Source organism: Dipodomys ordii, unplaced genomic scaffold (genome assembly GCF_000151885.1).
Source record: "Dipodomys ordii isolate 6190 unplaced genomic scaffold, Dord_2.0 Scaffold2, whole genome shotgun sequence".
NCBI lineage: Eukaryota > Metazoa > Chordata > Mammalia > Rodentia > Heteromyidae > Dipodomys > Dipodomys ordii.
The window spans coordinates 5,781,292-5,805,608 of record NW_012267218.1 but is presented as its reverse complement, the minus strand read 5'-3'; positions in this window follow the sequence as shown (position 1 = coordinate 5,805,608).

Genomic DNA, 24,317 nt, shown 5'->3' with positions numbered 1-24,317 from the left:
TTCTTCTTCTTCTTCTTCTTCTTCTTCTTCTGCAGATAGAAGGCCAATTATCTCCATGTGGGCCAGAGATGGTGAAATGGGCCATAGAAATGCATGGCGCTTGAAAGGCATGGAGAAACTGTATGGACCATGGAGAACCCGTGTGGACCATGTCATCTCCTTGCTGATTTTTTCCAGCTTCATGGGATCTCACAAAGTCTTGGGTCTCATTATTTTTATTTTAAATAGTTCTCGATGTAAAAAGTTGCAATTTATAGGTCAGAGAGTTTTTGTTCCCTTTAGACTGGTTTCCCCTTGTTCTAACATTTAACCTAAAGCTGCTGTTCTTTTTTAAAGTGAAGAACTCATCATGGTCACAACTGTCAGCCCCAAAACAAATTTTATCTACCTTACACCAGTAGTCACTAAAATGCCTCTTTTCTGTTCCAGAAACCCATCTAGTATACCACATTTCACACAGCTATGCAGGCTTCTCCATCTTCTCCAGTTTGTGAGAGTTTCTCAACATTTCCTTGCATTTCGTGACTTGGACACATTTGTAGAATGTTTCATTAAAAAAAAAAGATATATATATCCCTCAGCTCATGTTGATCTGTTTTCTCTTGATTAGACCTGAGGTTATGGATTTGGGAAAAGATAACCACAGAAATGATGTTATTGCTCCACTTGATAGATGGCAAAACCAAAGTTTGAGATCATTTAATATATTGGCCAGGGCCGCCCAACTCACTCACATTATCCAGAATTGTTGAGCCAGTATTTTACCAACCTTTCCAAACTCCTTCACAGGAAGCAGGAGCTCAAAGGTTAATCTCTCCAGACCACCTGAATTACCTTTATTTTCACAGGTCGCTGATAGCTAGGAAAAGGGTCCATCTCTAGAGAAGAAATAGTAGGGAGAATAGGTGGTTAGTGACTCACAGACACACTGGTGTGTCCGGAGACTGGGTAGTGGACTGCCATGCTGTCTAGGGGTGGGAATCTGTTTCTTCTCCAAGAATTAAGAGACAGAAGTGGGGTGAAGTACAGTAAAGCAGCAAGGTTTTTAAAAGTGAAGCAGAGTCCTGATTCTCTCTAGAGAGGGAGTCCTATAAAGAGGGGTCTTTGGCCAGGGGTCTACTGTAGTCCTCTCAGAGAGTGGATGTTATAGTTTGGAGGTGCCTTCCATGTCTCTTCTGCTTGGCTTTGCCATGCATAGTTAATGGCTTATGCATGCACTGCCTGACATTTCATTTAATTGTCTTAGCAGTAACTCAGGGCATTATGGGGAAAACAAAGCATCATGACTAGCCACACATTATCTGCCATGTATTATATCTGCCATTTCTCTTCCCCTATCTACCTAACAGTTCCTCTTTCATTACTTTGAAGAGAGAAGAAAGCAGTATCCCAGAGGATGTTAGTTGACTTAGATCTTTCCAGTGAGTCTGGGTTTTTCTCCTTTTCAGTGCAAGCAATGGTTTGAAGGAAGCTGTTGGTCGTAGAAGTCTGGCATGCTTATTCACACCCTTTGCCTATTCCTTACCACCTAGTGGGGAAGAAAAAATATATACTTCTTAGATGGTTTGGGTGTTTTTTTATAATACTTGATGCTCCTTTAGCTTTATAAGAAATTATCAAGTATTTGGGCTAGTCTAAATCCCAGCCCCAGGAGAGAGTAGAGATGTCTGTCAACATTTCTGACGTCATATATCTGAGAAATAGCAGAATTCATTGCCAAAGGAATATCATGAATCAAGCATTGAAATCCCCAGGTGCAATACAGCCAGGACAACTGGCCCAAGTTCACAGTTTCACAAGTAGTAGTCCAAGACCCAGATATGGACAGATCTCTTAAGGGCAGACTAAGGTCCCTCAGCACCACAGTTCTGCTCTGTTATATCAAGAATTAAACTGTTGGTGATGACAGGCCATGGCCTGGGCATTTCTAGTGTAGGCTGAGTCAGCATCGATCAGGCTTCTTCTTGCTAGGGTCACGCCTCACTGCTTCCAGATCTTGGCCTCAGCCCCCCACTCTAGTCTCAAATCTAAGAACAGGGATGCTGGTCCAATGGGATATGGAAGGAAATGGCTGTCTTCATTCTTTCTTCAAATGGTAGACATGACACTCTAGAGAGAGTGCCTCTCTCCCCATTGATTTTCCCATGCTGTTACACATCCAACAAACACTAAGAACTATCAGTGTACTGCATCATTCTGTCAGCTGCTTTGAGAAATAAAATGGGTAAGTGGAGTGAGCTCATAAGCTCAGCCTCTCAGCCAACAGGAATTTTATTTGGCATTTCTCCCAACCCTCTTTTTTCATTCTTCCCAACCATACCATTATCTGCAAAAATCTTCCCCCCTAATAAAAATGCATTAACCTGGAATCGTTGGGTTACAATCGACAAGAAGTTTGATCATTTTCTCTGGTCATTATAAAATCCATAGGTATTCTTGCTTCAGGTATAGCTAGATCTCATTACACAAACTGTACTTGAAAGAATCTGTTTTTCTCCCTGCTTGGCTCTCATTTGACCAATGCCACTTTCTTAAAGATGAGAGTATGAAGACAGAACGTTTTTTTCCAGCACAATTTCTAGGCCAACTCTCCTTAATCTGGTTTAGGCCACATGGCTATTTGTGTGTGTGTGTGTGTGTGTGTGTGTGTGTGTGTGTGTGTGTGTGCATGCACACGCACATCAATACTGAAGCTTGAACTTAGAGTCTGGGCACTGTCCCTGAACTTTTTCACTAAAGGCTAGCATTCTACCCTTTGAGCCACAACTCTACTTCTGGCTTTTTGCTGGCTTACTGAAGATAAGATTCTCAAAGACTTTCCTGCTTAGGCTGGCTTTGAATTGCAATCTCAGCCTCTGAAGTAGCTAGAATCACAAGTGTAAGCTGTTGGTGCCCAGCTACATGGTTTTGAACTCTGGGCCTGGGCACTGTCCCTCAGCTCTTCAGCTCTACCACTTAAGCCGCAGCACCACTTCTGCCTTTTTCTGCTTATGTGGTACTGAGGAATCAAACCCAGGGCCCCATGCATGCAGGGTAAGCACTCTACCACTGATCCACCTTCCCAGCCCCCATAGTTGTTCTTAAAGATGAATATCCAGGCTTCTGCTGTGGTCCCATCTCGGAGGTTCCAGTGGGAATCACATGGGACGAGGTGCTGCTTGGGCATAAGTAAAACACAGAAGTTCCACACCAAGGTCCCATTTGGCATTTCCTTCAAAAAGCCTCTCTACCCACATTCCAACAATCCAGACTGGATAATAATTAGACATATTTACAATATGGGGTGGCAATATCATGTGGTGTAATTACGAGGTTTGGGGTCACCCTTTCTTCTAGGGCAACAGAGGGAGGACACATTTTGGCAGAGGCATGCAGGTCTGAGGAGGGACTCTTCCTGCTCTGTGCTGGGGTGAGTTGCAGACAGGGACACAGCTCTCAGACGAGCCAGAATCCTGACTTGAGAGCTTAGAATCCAGGGACTAGCTTCAGAATCTGGTCAAAAAGCTCAACGTACTGAATGGGTTTTTAATTTGGCAAAATAATTTTATTCTTCCTAATTCAATTTAATAGCCACTTTGAACTTTTTTTTCAGCTGTAACTGTCCCTCGTGTTTGTGTATCATTCATTTAATTCCCATTTTTCCATGGAAGGGAAAAAAAGACAGTGTGTGTGTGTGGTGTGTGGTGTGTGTGTGTGTGTGTGTGTGTGTGTGTGTGTGAGAGAGAGAGAGAGAGAGAGAGAGAGAGAGAGAGACTTTATCATCAAAATGTATCACAGCTCCCAAACTGTGTGTGTTTTGGCTGCTGGGTGTAAATCTGTATAGATTTATAAAAGTCATACCAAGCTCGGCAGTGCAATCTCACACACAGTGCAGCCCAGGTGAGTTTTTGAATTTCAAGTGCACCTTGGCGGTGAGTTGCAGAACTTTTCCTGGGGGTGGTGAATTGAAGTTTGCTACCAGACAGATGTGCACCAGTACCTGACCTCCATAATAACCACCTCTGCCTAGCAGTACCCATGCACAACCAATCCCACACATTCTTTCAGTGACTACTCACTGGGCACCTTTGTCAGGTCTTCAGAAATAGTTAACCCTCATGGTAATCAAATGGTGGTTGTTCTGAGGAATAATTGGCCAAGTACAGGTATCATATCCAGAATAAAAGACGCCAAAATAGAGCAGAGAGCAATAAAATTGAAGAAGAACTCTGTCAGCCTCTACAATGATTTAGAGCCTCTGGAGATTGGGGTATATTCATGCTGAGGCTCTACTGTCCTTCAACAGACCCTTTACCATTTCCCTGTCTTTGGCCTGTCTTCCCCAAATCAAAGACTACTAAAACAGAATACCATAGGCTTGATTTTCTCCTTAAGACTTTCAAAGCTGAGGTGACACAAATCTGGATGCAAATGAGACTGGGTGATATTGAGTGCAAGTTTAATGCCAGAGGATTCCATTCAGATTACAGTTACAAAGCTTAGGGTAATAGCACACCCCAGAAACTGGTAGAGAGACCCAGGTTCTACTTTAATCTCTCCTGGCCTCTCCTTCTTCTTCTTAAAGTCTTTTCCAAAAGGAACCCAGATCCTTTGCTCACAACTGATAGGTTTTGAAATATTCCACTTGACTTTTCCTTTTTTTCTTTTTTTTTAAATTAAGTACAGTTGAAAGTTTCTGCTCTATGAAGAGAATGTGGTTCTGTTTGTGGCAAAGCTTTTCATGCATTAGCTCCCTAATCCCAGATCACTTGATCAAGCTGCAAGTCTTTGTTCATGTGATTTTAGCACACAGCAGATTTGGGATGGTAACCCCAAACTCTACAAAACTGTGTATATTTGATCTTTGATTTTTGTTGTGTTTGTGCCTTTTTCCCCCCTTCTTTCCTCCCCTCCTTCCCTGAATAGATCATGCCAGGGCAGAAAAAAAATGTCTAGGGAAGGGCTCGGCTTAGGTCTGTCAAGCCTAAAAACCTTTAATCCTCCCCTTCCCTGTAATGAGTTTGAGATGCCGACAATTTGGTTTCCCCCAAGCCTTTCTGGGTAAGAGCCAATCAATGTTTAATTTCCCAAACTGGCTTTGCAAGAAGATTTATTTCCTTGTGTTTGTCTTGCACACAATATTTGTTCTAAACTTTGCACAAAACAAGGAGCAAAGGTGTTTTTAATTTTTTTAAGAACTAGGTTTTTGCAAACAGAAATGTATAAGAGAGCTCCGGGTGTGTATCAGACATCTCCATGGCTTTCAGCAATCCCCCAAAGAAGAAAATGCCTCTGTGGGGCATTACCTGCTCAACTGATTCTCCCAAGCCACTGTCCTGTCACCTACAAATCACCTTTGCTTGGTGACATCTTCCCTCAGGCAGAAAAGTCCCACTCCATCTAATCCTGTCCTGGGGCATGTTTCTCTTGTGTGCCCATGTCTGCTTCTATCTGCACATGTCTAGAATATCTACGGGGTAAACCCTGGCTTCTTCAGTGCAAAGCCTTGTGGCTCAAACACTCTCCAACTAAATCTTCTCCCTTCCCCAAACTCCAAGGCCAGCATTCTCTTTATTTTCTGCTACATTTATAGTCTTCATCCTGCACTTCCTGTCTGTTCTTAATTACCTGGGCTCAGAATCTGCCCTGCAGTGTCCATCGGAGAATTTGGCATGACACCCAGGAACTGATAAGTTAATTGGTAAGCTCACACATTCTTGAATTTTTTAAGTCATTTTGTTGGTCCATGAAAGATGTACATTCTCATGATATGAAAAACACTTGTGCAACACAGAAGTGCAGAAAAAAATGTTACCAAAATGCTGTCATTTGAAAAAAATGGCATTTCATGGTTGATTAATATTGTATCAGTCCTTCCTAGTCCTGGTACATATACATGGATAAAAAGCTGGGTAGTTAAAGAATGGGTGGAAGTATTTCTGAAAATATTCTCAAAATATGCATATTTTGAGAGCTTCACTTTTGAGCATTTCACAATTATTTTCTTTGTATACAGTCTGTGGGAAACTGGTTCCAGTGTTCCCAAATTCATGGATTCCCACTTCCTTTATAGAAATGGCAGAGTATTAGCATGGAATCTACACACATCCTCTCCTCTGCGTTAAACCATTTCTAGAATACTTATTATACCTAACACAATGTAAATTCTATGTGAAGAGTTGTTGTACTGCACTGTTGAGGAGGCAATAAGAAAAATAGTTTCTGAAAAAGACTTTTTCTGAATATTTTTGATCTGGGGTAGGTAGAATCCATAGATAACAAGCTGACAGATACAAGAGGGATGGCTTATAAAAGAAGAAAAAGTGAATGTCAAATTGAAGTCCTTATTGAACTAAAGCTAAGTATGTTTTTACAGGTCAGGGTGAACAATATCTAAGTTTGATTACAAAGAGTGGAAGCAGCAATAAAAAATGGAGAATCACTGCTATTCTATTCTCCAATCCTTTTTTTTTAAGTCAGTAAGTATAACTTTTATATGTTATTGATTCTTTGCCATGAACCAAAATAAAATACATAAATATAGTAAATATATAACATATGGATGGTATAAATATATTTCCTTTACTTCCTGTTCTTGCCCTGGGGATTTTCAGTTCCATTATTGTTTTTATATTACCAAGGTTTATGTATTGCTATGTTTCATTATGCAATCACTAATCCCATTCTGGCTTATGCCTAGCTCAGTATCTTAATGGACTTAATTCTCAGTACCAGCCCTTGTCATTGCCTTTTCTGTCTTGCTAAATACTTTTATTTTGATCTCTCATATTTTTCTTTGGGTAGGACTCATTTATCATGATCTTGGGTTTTGGAAAATTTTGTGAAGGATATTGGGAAATATCACTAGCATGGACAAGACTATTTTATTGAAGGAGGAATTATAGGTTAGATCATCTAGGAAGTAGAATGTGTTGGAGGCAGAGGGGAAGAGGAGGAGGTACCTGAGAAGCTAGAGCAGTCAAGACACATTTGGGATTCTGTGAAGTTGAAAGCTAGGCAAGGCTGCATTCTGCAGATACCATCACTGCCCAAATACATGGCCATCTTGTATTTGAATTTCTTGATAAAGAAGTTATAAAAATATGGGGAGGAGGGAAAGAGAGGTTATAAGGAAGCGGAATAACTGCCGTACAGGTTGGGTTAGAGGTATTCCTTAACGATTCACAAAGAATCATAACAAGTTGATGAATTATGTGGTGTGATTGGTCGACTGAGCTCTTTCTTGACGGAGTTGGACCATGTCAATGGTCCAACTGTAAATGAGGAACTATGAGTGTAGACTGAGAGATGGAAGAGACTGATAAGCTTAGTTTGACACACTGATAGTTGTGATAGTTCCCCAATTACACCAAAGGAACCAGTACCCAATCTTGATGGTCCAAAGAAGGATGTTATGCACCAAAGGAATTAGGAAACTTGGACTTCCTGTCATAAATCCTTTCCCTCAAGACATGAGGATCACTGCTTTCCAGTGTTCTGACCTTGGCTTTTGTTGTGGAGAAATTTGAGGCTAGTTTGATTGTTCTCTTCATTGTGGGCAATTAGCTGTTGTTTTCTGTGTTGATAGAGTTTTCAATTCTTCTCCTTGATGTATCTTGGCACATTTTAATCTCTATCAATTTCTTCTCTGGGATCTAGTGCTCCAGGGACATTCAGATTTTTACATTAAATTAAAACTTTCATAAAATAAAAGTTTCTTGTGTTGTAACATTAGATATTTTCCTGAAGCCACTGTTTTCTGATGTCTTGATGAACAAATCTCAGGATCCACATACTGAACTTCCTTCCCTATGTAGGTGGCAACTACTTTGTAATTATTTTCATTTTCTTTCCACATGAGGGATGGCAATTTTCCCAAGAGCATCAGCCATACACTCTGCATCTACTTTTCTCAGGGCTTGGGTGCTATCCCTGGGTTTTTTGCTCAAGGCTAGTGCTCTACCACTTTGTGCCACAAGTCCACTTCCAGTTTTCTGGTGGTTTATTGGAGACAAGAGTCTCATGGACTTTCCTGCCTGGGCTGGCTTTGAAACGAGATCCTAAGATCTTGAGTAGCTAGGATTACAGGTGTGAGCCACTGGTGCCTGGTAACATCTACTTATTTCTCTATTTTCTGAGTGTTTTTAATGTCTATTTTCTCTCTGTCAGTTTTATTTTCCTCTTTTATTATTTTTTTGAACTCTGCTATCTCAGATCCTCCTGTTAACTTTGTATCTTTCCTTTTCTTTCCCTTCATTTCTCTTTCTCCCCTCCTCTCCCCTCCTATCAATTTTCTTTCCCTTCCTTCTTCTTTCCTCCACTCCCATCTCCTATCATCCCTCATGTTTTCTTTTCTTCTCTTCTCTACTCTCTTTTCCCTTCCCCTCTTCTCTTACCATTCCCTCTTCCCTCCCCTCTCTTTCACTCCCCCCTCCTCTCCTCTTCTATCCTCTATCTCCTCTCTTCTTTCTCTTACTTCTCTTTCTTGAAGCAGGGTCTCCCTATAGAATCTATGGGCCCTTCAAGTTGTGATTTTTCTGCCTACCCCTAAGTGTGAGGATTGCAAGTATGAGCCACCTCAGTCAGCATCTACCACCTATTTTTAAATCTACTGTGAATCTTTCTTAAGCTGTTTTCCAAAGGCTTCACTCGTCTTTGATTTCTAGCCTTCTGCTGATTATATATCCTTCTGACGGAAATTATCCCCATCCCCTCTTTTCCCTTTTCACAATTATTGAAAAGTCTGGTACTTTTTTCCCCCTGGCATTTGCTTTTATTCAGGCAAGTACTTATATTCAGACAGTCCTTTGGGGCGAGCACTTCCTGTTTAAAGAACAACACAGAAAGGTTGGTCTTCTAGCCTCTGTAGAGTTAGATTGAGGCTGGTGAGGGTGCTGATTTGTGTTGTGGCATCCCTCCCTCCATCAGCTTCTGGCAATCCTGTGACTGTTTGGCCTCCCACAAAACCTCAGAATATGCCACTGCCTGTGCTCTGCTGTGCGAATCGCATGTTTTTGTATTCAACACCTTGCTCAATCTCCATCAATCTCTCCTGGCTACAGCCAGAACCTCAGGAAATGGAGAAAGGAAATCCATAGGGTTATTCTTATTTCATCTCCACCAAAACTTGCCATTTTGTACCCTAAAACTAGTCATGCAGAAACACTACTTTTCTGCTTTCCATATTTCCCTTTCCATTTGCTGTCCTGCATCATATCCAATTCCAAGTGGAAGAATCACTCAAAGACCCTTTTCGGACTCTCAGAGCAGTTTCTGGAATGTTTTCACAGAATTCTGTAATCTATCTGAGATCTGGGCAGCGGGGTGGGGGGAACTAGTCTGTGTTGGGCTTTTCCATCTTTCAAATTTGATTGTATTTGAACCAATAAAAGGTGTAGCCATGCCCATGTTGCATGGAAGCATTGCTCTCCTATTTGTGTTCAGCCTGTGTGTGCCTTTATGCTTGCTTCTTGGAGACAGAAGCTTTGAGCACCGGTTCCTCTGGTTATGGTAGCTATATTGGGACAAAATATCTTCATGATCATTTTTGGAGTTCCCAAGGGAAAATGAAATGTGCAATGGTGATGATGAATTGCCTGATGTTTCTTCTTATGCACAAGAGATTTTCAGGAAGAAAAGAAATGTGTTGGGCCAAAGTACTATAGAGAGAGTGAGCTTATCGAGCCAGAATTTAGCAAATAGCCCATCAATCAGGGTAATTCTGTGGAATTCCTATGTTGCTTAACTGAATATACTATATTAAAAAAATCTTTAAAATTCCAGAGATTGTAATAAGTAGAAACAGAAGAAAAATTGTGGCTCATTTTTTCCCCACAATATTTTTTGGTCATTACTAACTCCAAGATTTGGGTGACATTTTTTTAACCTTCCTGTTTGTTTCTTTTCTTTTTTAGTTTTTGTTGTGATTACTATTACTGTTTGGAGAGAGGGTCATGCTGTACTGCCTAGGGTGGTCTTGAACTCACAAACCTTTTGCCTCACCCTCTCAGGTTCTGTGAGTAAAGGTATAAACCATCATTTAAAACTTTAAAAGAGTCAGATATCTACCTGTGGAATGGAACTTTGTGCTGGCAAAATTGGAATGCACATAAGAAAGCTCCTTGTGTACATTTGGTCATTTGCTTGGATGAGAGATTCCCCACAGCACCCAGAGAAAGGAAAGGGGTCACTGGTGATTACCTTAAACAAGCCGTTGTCTTCCCCACTTACTATGAGATGCTCATTCTCATCGACTCTTGATTTCTCCATAAACATCGAGATAATGGCACTATATAAGATTATTGAGAAGACTTGAAAACTGGATACAAACAGAGTCTTTGGGAGCAAATATGGTGGTGTGGTTGTAAGTCAGTTGATGACAGGCATTCTTTACTTTCTTCTACTGTTTTATTTTGAAGGGTTCAAAAAAAAAAAAGCAAAACTCTAGAGGGCCAAGAACTCAGAATCTCTGTATCGCTCTTACCCTGACTCCTCTCAGCCCAATGGTCAGTTTTCTGAATACTGTCTTCAATGATCAATGCTGTTACCACCACTAAACACACACACACACACACACACACACACACACACACACACACACACAATACCATGGCTGCAAACCAGATTCTGCCCTTGACAAAGATGTGACTTGCCCTGCCTTGATGTGTGTGGGTCTCTGGTCTCTTCTTCATCTGGTTTGCTTATCTGGGGTGGCTGTCTGCTTTCCTGAGGATGTGTGGCACTCTTGTATATATGGCTTGCCCTGGAGTCCTCTGCTTGCCGTCATCTTATTTTACTCCAACTCATCCTTGCTGTCATCCAAACCCTACTGGCGTGAGCCACAAAAGGACTCAGCAAGCGCATCCCTGGGAATATTCTTGAACCCAAGAGGTCAAGAGCTTGATAAAAGCAATGGAGGGACATCTGTAATTCCCAGATGTGTTCTTACACACCTCACTTAGAAGGGCCTTCACATCCTTGGCACACATGGTCCTGCTTGTCAGCACCACACGCAGGTGAGAGATGGCCTTCCTGTCCCTCAGAAACCCTGATGTGCTAGAGAACAAACTTGGAACTTTTGTTTCTTTGGAACCTGCGCCCTGAACCCCATGCTTCGTAGGTGCTAGTGCTTCGTGGGTACAACCCACGTGAAGTACTCACAGTCATCCGGGCTTTGCCTGTGGTGGCATTCACCCCGAGAGTATCCTCAGTTTTCTGAAAACTGTGCAGCTCCTGCGTATTTTTGAGATGATGTAAGTTGGGCAGAGGAGAGGCCATTATCCAAAGGGAAGAGCCTTCATTAAGAGCAGGAACAGTTCCTGTCCAGTTGGCGAATTCTCAGAAAGCAAAGAGCAGTTACAGTAAGGAAGCCGGCTGTCTGGGCCAGCAGCTCTATCAATGAATAATTTCCTGAAAGGAAGAGAATCTATGGAGACCGCGCACTACATTTGATCTTGGGGCGTGCTTGCAGTGCACTGGACTATCTTTGATTCAAAGGAAGTAAGATAATTGTTTCCCAAACAGACTCTGGCTGGAGAGCGCGTTCCTGCGGCTCTGGCGGTCCGCAAAGCAGCAGCCTCAGGTCTGCCCCAGACGATTATCCTGTTTTGCTAGGGAACAAATTGCTCTTTTGGGGTAATTCTGAGTCAGTTTGCCAAGTTCACAGGCATCCTCGGGGAGTCTCTAGAGGGGGAAGCACTCTTCAAATCCCCTCTCCAGCCCTTCCAAAGGAAAGCAGGCCATTTTTTAAAGAACCCTGAAGAAAGCAGCTCATTCTGAGCGATCCATCCCACCTTCCCCAGGCCTCGGGGGCCACGCACTCACTCCTAGAGCTTGCCTGGTGCGAAGGAACCAATTTCCCGTGCAAGTAATTATGCATGCAATTAAGTAATTAGGGATGGAAAGAAAGAGGAGGATGCCAGAGAAGAAGTGGTGAACTTTTAACTTCCAAAGGACAGCCTGTAGCGTGTCGAAGCTGAACCCCACTTGGATTCTATTCCCACGAATGCCTGAATAAAATCAGGAGCTTGGAAAGAGTAAAATGTCAGTCTGGTATAATGTCGTAGCAACGAATATATACCTCAAAGCCCACACTGCTTCTGTGCAAAGCCTGAGTCTGTCATTTCCTAGCTCTGTGACCTTGAACAGGTTCCTCAATGTTTCTGTTTCTCTGTCTACAAGCTGAGCCCAAACTTACAGCCTCTATATCCTATGGCTGTTAAGCAAGGTCTCAGTGACTGTACGTGTGTGTTTATATGGCTGTATCTGTTTACATGGGTGTATGTGTTCAGATGATTGTATATGTTTATATGTGTCTACGTGTTTAGATCAGTGTATGTATTTCTCTTTGTCTATTCTCTGGCTATGTGGACTTAGGAAAGCGCTAGGCACTACATAATATTTAACTGATGGTATTTTTATTGGGAATCTAAGGTATTTCTTCTTGCTGATGACTCTTCTCTTCTGATACTCTTAGGGTAGCTTTTGAAAATCAATGAACCAGAAACCTGTAAAGAAATATAACATAAGGCTAGGCTTAGTGACACAGACCTCTGGCTTCAGCTTCTTCAAAGGTTTGAAAATTGTGATCTAAGAAGCTAGCCAGGGCAAAGTTAGCAAGAAAGCCTATCTCAAAACAAAACAAACAGAAGTAAATGGTCTTGGGTGTTGATTCAAGTGGTAGAGCACTTGCCAGGCAAGATGGAAACCCTGGGTTCAGTCCCCGGATATACGTATTTATCGGGTGCTTTGTTGAGGAATACCACTGAAGACTTGCCTTCTGCTTGTGGCAGAGAAAGGGTCAAAGCCCCAGCACCCCAGAACTCTCTGGAGGACCCGTGTTGTTTACAGTATATGTTTAAAATAATATTCCTGCTTAGTTGGGCTTCCCCTTGGGACTGTGCAATTTCAACAGTAACAGCAGATTAATTAAAGCCAGTCTCTCCAGTGAAATAGGGGATCCAGGATGGAGCAGAGGGGTACACCTGGCACTGCCCTGCTCTGCATGGGAAGGGAACAGGCCCGCTAGAAGTAATTAGTGTGGCCCGAGGGCAGCCTGACACTTGTGCCTCATTTGTATAAGTTTGATTAATACTTTAATTTCAATGCAAGAGAAGTGAGAATTGAATGAGCAAGACGGAGCCTCGCCATCAATAAAGAATGAGTCTCCACTCGGGGCACTACGGGCCAGGCTGCCTATGCTTTGTGCCTTGATAATGGCCTCAGGGCATCTGCAGTGGCCAACTGGTTTCATCAGCACACCTAGCAACCCCAGGGAGACAGCTGGAGACTCCGTGGCTGTAGCAGGGACAGGAGGCAGGCTCGTGCATGCTCTAGGCAGCGTCTCCAACCATCCCTCTGTTTTTGTCTGCTGAAAGAGCGAATCCCCCCTTCCTTTGCAACAGACAATTCCCTGTGCACCATCATGGATGTCTAACCTGCCTCCTACCAGCTGTCCTCTTTTGGCTCAAGGGATGACCTAGGAAACCAAATGTGTGACTGCTTCACTCTCTTAATTTAAATTCTCTGAGAACCTACTTCATAAGCCCTGTGATCCTCTGCAGAACATGTTGGCAAAGCCTGAAGGAAACCTGAAATCCTTTGCCCCCCCCCCGGCAAATGATAAAGGACCAGGGTTTTCTATCACTTTGGAGCAACATCCACTGTTCTCAGTATGACTTCAAGCACACAGGAGACCAGATCTCTTCTTCCCCAGTTCTCTGACTCATTGAGCCTGTGGATGTTTGGGGGAGGCTGCACCATCATCTGCTCTCAAAGCCTTTTCTTAAGACCCATTGTGGTCCCTCTGCTGAGACCCATTTCAAGCATTAGAAACCCTCCTGATTCCCAGTTCAAGCATGATCTGCCAGAGCCTCTCCTGACACAAGTGCCCTCTGAGGGTAGATGGCTTGCGGCACCAAACAGTGAGCTTCCTGAAGGGAGGGGCCTCGTCTCACCTTAGATATTAAATCTAGTCGAGATGGGGGTGTGGCAGGGAGCTGAACCAGACTGAATAAGTAGCCACATGATTTTAAGCAGGTGATTAGTCCATAGTTCTGGGTTTGGAAATGGTTAGAACCAAATAAAACCATGTGTGACCAGAAGAGGAAAACCCTCTAGAGTTGTACTAGATAATAAAAGTACCAGTAGCCACCTGTAGCCAGTTAAATTTAGATAACTTAAAGTGAAATACAATCAAACATTCAGTCCCTCCGGCACAGGAGCTGCTTTATGGGGATTCGGTGTTCATTACTCTGCCCTGTGCCTAATGTGTGTTGTAAAGCCAGCATATGTCCGTGTACGCGACGTAGCAGGGGATATTTCCACCACAGAATTGTTATTGGCCAGCCTAGCACTGAGAAGTCACTTACGCTGTTGCATCACTGACAGCCTGAGTAAAAAAAAAAATCTGTAAATCCCAGAGCTGTTCTCTTTCTTTCCAGAAAATGCTAAGTCCTCCTTCCAAGTCATTGGCTTCCCATCCCTCAGTGTATTTTCCCTTTACTTGTGTCAGTGGAGAGGGTGGACATAGGGGATCTTATCCTCCCCTTTGGAGTCAAACACTGTCCCACGCTAGACTGGGAGGGGCATTAGGTGGAAGAGGAGGATTCCAGGGATCCCATCCAGCACATCTATAGGTGGCTGCAAATCTTGTAGCCTTAAAACTTGGGGTTTGGGGGCTGGGAAGGTGGTAGAGTGCTTGCCTTGCATGCATGAGGCCTTGGGTTCGATTCCTCAGCACCACATAAGCAGAAAAAGCCAGAAGTGGCGCTGTGGCTCAAGTGGTAGAGCGCTTGAGCTGAAGAGCTGAGGGACAGTGCCCAGATCCAGAGTTCAGGCCCCACAACCAACCAAAAACAAAAACAAAAAAAATCTTGAGGTTTGTAGATGTCTCAGGGGCAGAAAACTCCTTCTTCTTGAAAGAAGAGTTGATAAACTTTGAAAAAGGACTGAAGTTGGGTTTTGTCAAACCCAACAAGTGTTGACTGAGCACTGAAGAGTGGCGTGCAGTACCTCAGCACTTGTCTCATTTGTCACAGGGATAGGCAAGCATCTCTGATAGAAAAAAAAGAGTCCTGGGGCTGCAGGTCAGTTTCCATTTGAAAGCTTGTAAATAAAGGAACGTGGAAAGTAGCAGCAGGCCTGTTTGTGGCATGGATAGAATCAGTCCTGTCGAGGTCATTTTGGGGAATCCACAACCTGGTATCAGACTCATTCACAGTCACCGCTCAAGCCCTTTCTAGGTGATGTAAGACAAGGCCTCTCAATTCCAAACCTGGAGGAGGAAATGAGCCAGATATTTAGAATTGGCCCCAAAGCATCCCAATACTTGCTGCTGCGTCTCTACACTACTTAGGTGCTGAGCCAAGCAGGGATGGGAAACTAACCGCCCACAGCCCTGTGGTTTGCCTGCGTGACATGCCGAAACACCTCCTCCCAGGCATCAGCTCCGTCTCCTTCACCATCTTGTCACCTCCTCCAGGTGGGCAAGGTGGGAAGGGTTGGTGTGGTTGCCTCACAGATGCAGGAGCTGGGCCGGCCAACCTCGCCCAAGGAAGGTGGCCAAGTTGAGTCCCAACAGAAAGCCTTTAGCTGGTTTCAACAAGATAGCACCACCATGGCTTCTGGGGTAGTGGGGAAAAGGAGGAAACCAATCAGAATTGCCCTTGAAAAACCTGGGCCATTTACCTTTGCCAACATACAGAAGTGGACAGCATGGAGGTGTTGCAAGAAACTGAAGCTAAAACCAGAAGCTTTCGTTCTCTTTTCCATGTGAAGTGAGGGTTTGGTCAAACTCATGGTGTGGCAGACTCTGAGCTCCCTTAGAGGGACACGGAGTCCCAGCCCTCTCTGTAGGCTTGCTGACCACAGAAGGGTAGAACTGAGGCACTCAGCAAACAGCAATGCACGGAAGTCCTTTCCCTTCCATTTCTGAGAGGTGGCCTGAAAGAAGCAGGTGGATAAACGAGCTCCTGGATTCTCAGCTCGAAAATAAGTACAAAGCCACTCAACGGATGCTTCTAAGACATACAAGACCAGTTTCCCCAGACTGCTCTGGTTGGCAGACCCTGCAGGGAGGAGGAAGGTACACTGGCTGGCATTGTCAGAACCTGCCTGTGCCAAGGCCCAGGGACTGAGCCCTGGCTCTGGAACCTGAGCTCTGTGCCTCCCCGGGACCCTGCTCTGTTCCCGAGGGGCTGCCTGGCCCAGGCAACCGTCTTGGGCTTGCATTGCCCATCTGCGTGTTGCTGCGGTTCCTTCAGTCTTGGGTTATGGCCTGGCTCCTTTGGGAGGAGAGAGGCAGCGGCAGGGTAGGGGTGGGAGTAATTTCCTTTCATTATGTGGTGATTCTGAGCTTTGCACAACTCAGTGTGAACTCACTCTTCCAGCCAGCAGCCCGGCGCGCTTGCCTATCTCTGCAGGTTTCCAGAGGCTGGTGATTCATCTCAAAGCTGCAGAGAGGGTGAAGGGCTCAAAGGCCTCCAGACAGGGCAAGGCCCACAGTGAGCCATGCCTGGCCTCTCCTGCGAAGAGATCAACAAGAGTAGCTTTTGGGACAGTCTCCCCTGGAATGAGCACCTGACTCCTACCTCTTAGCTCTTTCATCCTCTAGAAAGGGGGAGGGGACTGCTGAACCTTGGGGGCCCTGCAGTCTAGCCCCTGTCTCCCTTTAGCCCTGCGTAGGCCAGAACCCCCCCACCACCAAAGTTCAGGCAACCCAACTCTAAATCAAGGGGAAACCAGATTCTTCAACTTGACTGTGGCTTGAGTCTATATTGGGAGACTACAAACCGAGCAATGCAAATCTAGAGCAAGTGTGGCATGTGTTCCTGTGCCATTCCTGTGGCCCTCACAGTGGCTTTGGGAGGAGCCCACGTGTGCCACCCTATGGGAACAATCTGCAAGTCCTCCTCTGAAATGTCTGTGTATTCCTAGTTTTATTTTTTCATTGTTCATAGTCATATCTCTTTCCTGCCAATAACAATAATAATAACAATGATTAATGTGCCTTGGGTTCTTGCAATGAGTCAAGCCCTGTCTAAACACCTTACTAGCCATCTTACTTAATCCTCCACGAATCCAAGAGTCGGAGGCGATGGCTGTTGGCCATCTACAAATGAGGTGACTGCGGTTCAGACTGCTCAAAGCCCGCATTCTCGGTAAATACAAAGCCCAGTACTGTGGGAATTAAAAGTCTACACGCTGCCACTGTGTCCTCCAGCCATTCTGCTCCCCAGAGCTGGAGGCTCTGGGAGCAAGCCTGGAATCGGAAAAACACTTCCTGGGGCTCAGTTGAGCACTCGGCCCGGCGGTCCAAGCTCACAGGCACATTGTTCCAGGCCTCCCCTCTGTGCAACCTCAAACTCCCTACTGGAATGCAAGAGCCTCACCATCGTTCAGGCCAGGGAGAGCTCTGAGCTCTGTGTCTAGGGGTGTCCGGAGTCTCATGAGCTGCTCCTGGGACTTGTTCCAGGTGAGGGATGAGAAACTCCTCCAGGGCTGAGAAGCGTAAACCCTGAGTTCTTGAGACTCCACAGCCTCTGGGGAGGAGAATTTGTCTTGGATCCGGAACATGATGCCATACAGCAGCAAAAAGTCCGAACGCCACATCTGGACCCCTGCGTGGCCACCATGTTTAACAGGAAGAATAATGTGTGTGTCTGAGAGTATTATTGAAGCAAGAGTTAACTGTTACTGCCCATGTCATGGCATATTCCAGAAGATTCACAGTATTCCCTTAACAGGGCAGAGCAAATGGTTTATCTCCATACAGAAACATGCATGAAATACACCCCTGGTACTCAGAGTCACTTTCTTACATTCTGAGAAGCTGTAGCCCGTTTTCTTCCACAGTGGTAGAGAGGAGGCACAGACTGGAGACAGAGCATGGAATCAGCCTCCCCCGTCCACGTGGGCGTTAGTAGGAGGGCCCTGCAGAGGCCACGCACACAGCCAAGGGAGGCTGGCCTGCCCTCAAAGGTGATCTCTTCTCCTCTCTAACCTGAGCCTCTTACAACATCACTCAAATCTGCCTAAGTTATTGGTAAAACAAATTACCTTTAAAAATTCTTGACTATTCATGAGGATTTAAAAGAATAATGCATCTGAAAAGCCTCTTCCGCCCTTATTCCCTTTTCTCGTTTCCTTCTGCAAGTCAGGCTGTGGTGCTGGAAGAGGGTCCAGTCCCCGATCCAGCCTTCAGGGGAGGGGCAAAGTGCAGACCTATGCAAACTCCACGCTAGCCAGAAGAAGCCGTTTCTGCCAGAAGGCAGGCCTGGGCACCAGACCCAGAGCCCGGATGTCAGAGACTGAAGTAGCTCAAGCCAGGGGCCCTGGGGAACACCCTCCCTGTCTGGCTGTGGTCTATTTGCTAGGCTATTCATTGTTGTGCTTGTGTTTCTGGTTTTATCTCTAACTGGGCAGCCTGGACCCCTTCCCTGAGGGAGAAGGAAGCGTCCCTACATTGGAAGCTTTTAGATTTCACATGTGGCAGCAATCCAAGAGGCTGCTACTTTGCCACTTGCTATTTTTGTGCCGGTGGTCCATAGAAGGCAGGCAAGTGACTGTACGCAGTGTCTTAGCAGGGTCAGCACATGGATTCAGAAGCCACTGGGTAACAATACCACATTTTGGGGCTGGGGGTAGTGGCTCATATCTGTAATCTCTACTACTTAAGAAGTGAAGACTAGAGTACGTGATCTCCAGGCCAATCCAAGCAAACTATCGTGAGATTCGATCTCACAAACAAATTGAGGAGATGGTGTATGTCTGTAATCCTAGTTATTTAGGAGACAGAGTAAGATGGTTGAGGTCTTAAGCTGGCCTGGGAAAAAGCCTGAGACCCTATCTGAACATGCAAACTAAGAAAAAGTAAGAGAGAGAGAGAGAGAGAGAAGACCATTTTTAGTCACTTTTCTACTTAACAAGGAATCCACGGCTGTACTTCTGTTCTTTTCTGGAAATAGACACATCCTAAGCTCTGATCCATGATAGAAATTGCTAGAGTTCATTCATTCATTTACTCATCTGTTCAGCTTTTGATGGACACCTTCCCTCTCTATGAGTCTGTTGCATTAATTCAAACAATTCCACAAAAACTGGGGAGTGCCAGGGAATGGACAAATAAAGACTCTCTAATATTTAAGTTAAAATCTAAGATCTGGGGCTGGGAAGGTGGCTCAGTGGTGGAGCGCTTGCCTTGCATGCATGAGGCCCTGGGTTCCATTCCTCAGCACCACATAAGCAAAAAGGAAAAAGCCGGAAGTGGCGCTGTGGCTCAAGTGGTAGAACGCTAGCCTTGAGCTGAAGAGCTGAGGGACAGCAGCCAGGCCCAGAGTTCAGGCACCACGACTGGACCCCCCCAAAAAAATCTAAGATCTACTATGAGTAGAATAACAAAGGAGAGAAGGCAGGTTTACACGGAGGGGTAAGAGATGTGGGGGCTTGAAGGAAAAAAAACATTTGAATACATATCTTAGGGTTCATTTCCCTAACATCAACTTATCTGACCTTTTCTGCTTGACTCAGACATATACTAGTATGTTTCTTTGGGCCTGGCTTACTTCACTTCATATAATTTTTCCAAGTCTTTCCATTTCCTAACAAATGGGGCAATGTCATTCTTTCTGATGGAGGCATAGAATTCCATTGTATATATGTACTACATTTCCTTGATCCATTCATCTACTGAGGGGCATCTGGGTTGGTTCCATATCTTAGCTATAGTAAATAATGCTTCAATAAACATAATCGTGCTGGTAGCTTTAGTGTGGTCTTGTTTGTGATCATTTGGGTAAATGCCCAAAAGTGGGATTGCTGGGTCATAGGGGAGCTCTATGTGGAGTCTTTTGAGGAACCTCCATACTGCTTTCCAAATGTTTTTTTTTCTTTCATGCGATTGTTTCTAACACACTTATAAGATTATTTCTTTGTTGCTTTGTATGTTCCTCCCCCACAGTATAACCCCTGCTTTCACTGTATTTGATGTCGGTATAATTTGTGGAGGGGAAGGGAAAAAACAAATAGTTTAAATAGGATACAGGTGGACCCATTGAACAATGAGATGTGCAAGTCATTATGTCGAAAACGAACTTTACAACTTTGGTGAGGGGGGAAGGGGGAGGAGAATTAGGTGGGGGGTAGGAGGAGGATGGGAAGGGTGGGAAGGGGAAATAAAGGAGGAGGCAACAATGCTTGATAAGAAATGTACTCATTATCTTTCCCATATAATTGTAACCCCTCTGTGCAGTATTTTCACAATAAAAAAATATATATTTTAAAAAGTGGTAGTTGTAGAGGTGGGAGGGAAGGGATGGTAGGGGAAAAACAAAGGAGGAGGCAAGAATGCTTGATTAAAAAAATGTACTCATTACCTTGCTCATGTAACTGTAACCCCTCTGGACAGTATTTTCACAATAAAAAAACTTATTTAAAAAAAGAGATGTGGGGGCTTGAGGTGACACCCCTGAAGGGCCCCTAGACCCATAAAATTCCAATATGGCCACAGAGCAGCATTAGAGGGAGAATAGAACCCCCATGAGCCCAGAAGACTGAAGGTCAAGAGAGGTGATCTCACTCGCCCGCTCAGCAGTGACTCCGGTTTAGTACTGGCACTGCTATTCTGAGTACAGGAAATGTCGAGTCAAAAGTTTCAGCAGATATTTTTATTTTTCTTTCACACTGGAATCTGGGAGCTTGAACTGCCAGGACGTCAGTCAAGAGGGAGTTGGACACCCAAAATGACACATAGACTTGCTAATGTTTGTCTCACACGTAGCTCTGACTCTCCCGGCTATCCAGATTTTCCTTATCTCTGGCTGAGTCAGGAGCTGAAATACCACGGCTGCTGCAGAAGAGGGCACCTAGAGCAAGTGAGGACGCCGGAGCCTGCTAGGGAAGTACTCTCAACCTTTCCTTCACCTTGCATGGCAGGTGGGCCTCTATTGCGTGTACGGAGAAGACAGATGTGACCATGATCATCTCCCAGAGAGGTGTCTGGGTGTCATGCAATGTGGTCCAGGAGCAGAGGGAGGTGGGCAGCTGGTTCATTTCCTTCGGCTGCATCCCACACTCTTCCTCTGTAGGCAGGAAATCTTGAAAGGATTCCCATGTTAATCCATGGAGAGTCAAGGCAAGCACAGTAGGCCATGGCAAAGCCCGGGATCGTGAGCACTGTAGGGAGAGAACTTGATAAGTGTTTGGAAGCCCTCAAGGAGTCATCTGATAGATCCACACCAGCTGACCGGATCTTCTCTCATCTAGCTATCACTGAGGCGGGAAGAGGGTGCAAGCCAGGGCTCCGCAGGCCTTCCCTTATATAGCCCGTATCCTGCAGAGTGAGAGGTGAGGCTCGGTTTAACTCCCTTGCACCAGACCTTCATGGCGCTGTCATTCTAGCCTTTGTCCCTCTGTTGCCCATGACCATCACCAAGTTCGCTTCTGTAGAGCCCCAATTCCATGCAGCTCTCCGCCTCACTCATTGGTAAGCTCCTCGAGCCCAGTATTTTCAGTGTGCTGATATGGTGTGGCTTCAAACCCCTCCTTTCTACTTCCATTAGCCAAAGCTGATTTCTCTACACACAGCCAGGTGTATCATGTGCACAGGAAGCAAAATGAGGAGCCAGACTCCTCTGTGATGAATAGCCTGTGAGCCAATCTCACACACCTTTGGCTGCCCCCAAAGGTTGTGTAGTGCTGACTGAACCATGTGCTTCATCTCTGTTTGTTTTTTGGGCCCCATCTCCCTTCCCCCACCACCATCTTCTCTCATTGGAATGGTAGTTTGCCTTACAGTTCCATGCTGTCTTAAGTTGCTGTGCTGCTCCTCATCTGTTCATTCGGCTTTCGATGTGGTTCTGACACTGGTAAGGCAGCTCAAGATCCCCCATGAAAAGCCTCATACCCCACTGTAACCCAGCTGTGACCCCCCATTCTTTCCTTCCCATTGCTATGCACAGCCTTCTATCTTAGCTCCTGACTGCCTCCATGATGACTCTTAGAGCTCTGTCTTTTCTGTGCGCTCACGAGCGTCTGGTGATGATGGGGACAGTGCCTGACACTTCCTTTCAGGGTCTGCTATGGGTAGGGTGTGCCCAAGAAGGCTGGTAGGACCAATGAATAAAATGAAGGAAAGAATGAACAGGTCAATCAGTGGGAACTAGCCAGAGTTGACTGCTAGTTTCAGCTGTGGCTAAAAGTCACCACATCCTTGACCTTTCTTAGTCCTGGCTCTTGGAGAAGCTTCTGTCCGAGATCCCAGCCTGGCTGCCATCTCTACTCCCTCTTCTCTGTTTCAATTGGGCTCAGAGAGGTATCTGGTCAGAGAAAGTCCCACACCTGTATCTTCCACCCAGGTTCTGCTGCTAAAACAGGCTTTGCTTGCCAAGGACTTGCTCTGCCCTCTCTGACTCTCGGCACATGGTTCTTGAGACCCTGTACTGGTCGTTTTGTTCAATGTGGGAGCATTAGAAGCACATTGCTTTGCAGCCAGGCTCAGGACTTTGAATATTCTTGCTTAGATCCAGCTTGGATCACTCCTTAGCTGCACAACATGAGCTATGCTGCATGCTTTATTCAAAGCTCAGTTTCCTGTTCTGTTAAGTAAGTTAGACCATACAACTTGGTCCAGCTTCAGGAATGTCCAGTAGAATGGATTGGAGAACAGAGCAGACATATAGTAGATGCACAGCACTATGGGTCCCTCATCAGTCTGAATGATGACTAGGGTTGAGTTGAGTGGCCTTGGTATATTGGCCCTGACACGGGACCACACGAGATCCTAAACAGAGAATTCAGCCTCAGCTTCTTACCTAAAGGAGAATGAACTAGTAACTGAAAAGTCTTTGGGAATAGAAAATAACTTAAACTGAAAGGACTCCCCTCCCCTTACCCTCCCTCCAGCTGTATCTTAGGACTGTCCTTGCTGCCGACCCCACTGAATCATCCCCCCTCCCCTTCCTCCTGAACAAATGTACCCTTTGGTCTTGGAAGACAGCCTGAGACCAAGGCCAGGTCAGGTTCTGATGCCCCTGATGCTGTTGAAACTTTGAAACACTTTTCAAGAAAAAATAAATAAATATGTGTTAAAACAACAACAACACTGCAAAACTCAGAAAACTCACCTAGAAAACTCGCCTATAATCCTAGCTACTCAAGAGGCAGAGATCTGAGATCTCAGTTCAAAGCTAGCCTGGGCAGGAAAGTCCATCAAGACTCTTATCTCCAGTAAGCTACTCAGAAAAAGTTGGAAATGGCATTGTGGCTCAAGCGATAGAGCACTATCTTTGAGTATAGAGAGACTGAGGGAGAGAGCCTGGACCCCGAGTTCAAGGCCCAAGACTGAGTGGGAAAAGAAAAAAGAAAAGAAAACCCTCACCTAGAGATCTGTAAAATAAAAACATTACTAACTAAAGAATTCATCGAAAGTGGAGAAATGAAAAGTTATAGCACTTTGGGGGAAGTATACATTTGACCTTGAAAAAATTAAGGAGAAAATGTTATCTCGACAGAAGTGAGGATAGCATAGAGTCAAGTAGGAAATAAACCCCAAAGAAAGTATGTGAAGAGAGAATCGCGTAAGTATAATAGCACCCTGAAGCGCACGGCCCAAGGGCGGCGGGTGTGCCGACACCGTGGCCGCGTCTAGGTTTGTCACATTACCTCTACATTTTCAGCTGTCTGATTTTTGTACAGGATGTAAGCTCTGTGTCCTGGTCTTCTTATCTATTAAATCAAAATGAAAAGCTTTATCTCAAAAAAAAAGAGAAAAGAAAAGATTGCTCTCCCATCAAGATCTATCTCACCACCTTTCCATCGGCCACCTGACTTTACTACTTCACTTTTTCTGCCGAATCAAGAACTCTAATTGTTTGGTGGAGCTGGGGGTGGGGGAGGGAGTGGCCAACCATTTCATCTTGAGCTGGGCTGAAGGAGACTTGGTTTCCCTTCCCAGGTTTTCTTCCCAAAGAAAAGCTGTTGGTCTGTTGCTGGTGGTCTGTTGCTGGTGGTGCTCTTTTTCTTTTGGGCGGGGGCTGATTAGTTATACAGCAAAGGAAAAGGAACCAACACAGTCCGAATGATCATAGGAACATTCTCCTAGCCTGCTGGTGGAGCTGGTCTTGGCCTGAGAAGGTTAGAGGAGGAGCACCTGCTCTTCTGCGCTCCTGCTCAGAACCAGAGCCAGTGGTGATCACAGAGACACCTGACGGAGGGAAGCTTTGGGGAGAGACCTGTGGAAATGATGGACATTCCAGGAGATGTTTCCCATCCAAGTCACCGCAGGGAAGTCAGAGCTGAGTACAGTGCTGTAATCCGGCCACCTTTCCCAATCAGCCGCTGAA